General features: G+C 51.2%; 1 long non-coding RNA gene across 1 annotated transcript; it reads right to left on the bottom strand.

The window, feature by feature from the left end:
* Positions 1–1,338: 1,338 nt before the first annotated feature.
* Positions 1,339–2,354, bottom strand: LOC116546314. The gene is made up of 2 exons (XR_004266665.1): positions 2,248–2,354; positions 1,339–2,119 (listed from the first exon to the last, which is right to left on the bottom strand). It is a non-coding gene; the product is annotated as an uncharacterized LOC116546314 (long non-coding RNA).
* Positions 2,355–2,855: the final 501 nt, after the last annotated feature.

Below are 2,855 nucleotides of genomic sequence, written 5' to 3'. Positions count from 1 at the left end.
ACAAACCCTCTCTGGAAGACCTCAAATTCAGCCCAGGCCAGTGGTGATTGCAAAACACCAACTGTGAGATGTTTCTTGATTTGGGGATGTTAAAATGTGAGAAAGTGCACACCCAGGCAGAGATGAGGACAGTGAGCCCTCATCCAGAGAAGGCCAGAGTATTCAGCCCTAACTACCCCATCCCACTGGGGAGCTCCTGGTCAGCAGCGGTCACTGTTGCCACTATTGATGGAGTGCTTACTTGGTGCCAGGCTCTGCACACATCAGCTTCTGTCGCCCTCACAGCACCTCTGCATGGGGTAACAGCAGCATTGCTATTACTTTCATCAGAGTAAACTGAAGCAACTTTCCTGAGGCTGCACACAAGTAAGTAACAAAGCTAGGCTTTGAGTCCACGCTCATCTCTGGTATCTGGAAGGTGATGTCCATCAAGACGTTTTTCAAGGGATGCCACTCCGGCCTGCTGAACCTAGCATATTGCCAACAATGCAATTGTTCAGTAAAGTGTCTATTCCCTACACAGAGGCAATTTCTGCATCAAAGTCTGTCTTATCACACTCTAGAAGGCTGTGCAAAGGCTCCTGCTGTGCAGCGGTCTTCGCTGCATAGGTATTCCCAGGCTCTGGCTGGACAATCCCATGCTCGCTGTAAAGGGATCAGTGGTGGGCATGAGAAGACATTATTCAAGGTCTTCTCCTCTTTTCTGATTTGAGAAGATGTTAACATAAATATCACAAAACTGGCCGGGCTCAGTGGTTCACGCCTGTAATCCCAGCACTTTGGGAGGCTGAGATGGGCGGATCACAAGGTCAAGAGATTGAGACCATCCTAGCCAACATGGGGAAAGCCCATCTCTGCTAAAAATACAAAAATTAGCCAGACATGGTGGTGAGCACCTGCAGTCCCAGCTACTCGGGAGGCTGAGGCAGGGGAATCGCTTGAACACCCAGGAGGCGGAGATTGCAGTGAGTTGAGAAAGTGCCACTGCACTCCAGCCTGGTGACAGAGCAAGACTCTGTCTCAAAAAAAAAAAAAAAAAAAAAAATCACAAAACTTCCAAAATATGACCAGGCTCCAATCACCTTTCTGGTCCATATCCTGTCCCTCCTGAGGCTCAAAGACCTCAATTTAGAGAATCAGCACCCCTCTTCCTCCCCACAGAGCGGTGTAGACCTCGGGGGCCATGTGGAGAGCTGGAGCCTGAGTAATAAATCCCCTCCCTGCAGGACGACTAGCCAAGTTTTATTACAGATCCTATCACAATGAAAAGGGCTGGTACTCCTGTGATTGAGCTAATCCTGTCACCGTGTAAATCAATAGGAAACTCACAGGAGGCGATTTGATTTAGGATGTTCATTTTGGGAAGCTGGTCTTTCTACCACATTGGAGTCAAGATTTTGTCCGGCACTTCCATGACAAATGGAAAGTTCGGCCCCAAAGGACCAGACTTGTTAATAAAATAAATTCAGATCTCTCCAAATAAAAATTCAGATGCATTTTAGTCTCCCCTTGAAGCAGGCCATATACTCAAAGAAGAACAGCACCGGATCCAGGATGAATCTGAGGGACATCTGGCCAGCAGGGGAAGGGGGAGAGAGAGAACGCATGTTGCCCAGACATACTACTGCCAGGTGACAATGCAATGCCTCCAACCTGGTCCCCTTGACTCGGACCAATGTCCCTCTTCTGCAAGCCAGTTGGCCAGGCAGCCAGGGCCTTGTCGGGCAGAGGCAGGCTGAGGGTTCTGGGTACTGTTTCTGTCCAACAGGTGTGGCGGGTTCTCCTCTAGGGCTGCCAGTTTGCATGAGGGCCTCCTGTCTCTCCATTGACAGCAGCTGACGAGCATCCATTCCATCTGTAGGAGGGACACACAGTGCCTGTCTTCTGCAGCGTGGGCAGGACTGGAGTGACTGCCCAAGCAGCTGACCCCACTTGGCAGGGGAACGCAGGGAGGTGAAGCTGCATCTAGTGCAGCAAAGGGAAGGCCATGTGGGATGCTGATCCCCAGGCTCCAAGAGGGGCTGTTGGCAGGAGCTCTTGTGAACATGGATGTGATTTGTTGGGATTGGGCCTCCCTCCACGCCTCCATTCTCCCACCTCCATTAGGGGTGACTCACACCTGCAGAAAGGATGAATCATGTGGGTTACGAAACCAAAGGGCTCCTGAGAGCAAGGCTGGAAAGGACCTCGGAAATCATCTAGGCAGAGCATGCCGTCTCCCCATCCCCTCCTGCCCCCGCCTCTCACCTCCAGCTGCCAAGCCACAGACTCCGCTGGACAAGAGATGGCTCCTGGAACTGAGCATCAGAGAAGCAGCTTCCTTTCCACCTCAAGGCCTTCTAGACCTTTTTTTTTCACTTGTTATAAAGTAAGCAGGCTGATGGCTTGCTTTCTGCAAGTGGGCCAGCGGGGCCAGTGGGTCCTGGGAGGGATGAGAGGAGAGATCTAGCAGCGATCTTCACCCTTCATAATTGCTTGTGCATGGTGTGAACATTTCCATAAATCTCCAGGGTGCTCCAGATAATTATCCACAGGATACCAGGCTACTCCAGGCAGCAGGGGTGAGGATGATTCAACTCACTTTCCCACTGCTGGTCCCAGCTCAGTGGGTGCTTTTAAGAGTGTACATGATCTAGTGAACACCTACCACCTGGCAGGCCCTGGGCTCATAAAAACGAACGTTTATGGATAGGTTATTGTACAGCAAAAGCTGCCCTCATCCTCAAATCAGCCCCACGGGGTAGATACCACTGTTACCCCCATTTTACAGGTGGAGCGCCTGCCCTCATCCAGGACAGGCATTTGCCCAAGATCACAGCCATGCTAAGTGGACGGCCTAGGGGTTCACCTGCACA

Source organism: Sapajus apella, unplaced genomic scaffold (genome assembly GCF_009761245.1).
Source record: "Sapajus apella isolate SASKATOON/1434 unplaced genomic scaffold, GSC_monkey_1.0 scaffold763, whole genome shotgun sequence".
Lineage (NCBI taxonomy): Eukaryota > Metazoa > Chordata > Mammalia > Primates > Cebidae > Sapajus > Sapajus apella.
The sequence above is the reverse complement of the archived record's forward strand: the minus strand, read 5'-3'. Positions and strand labels throughout refer to the sequence as shown.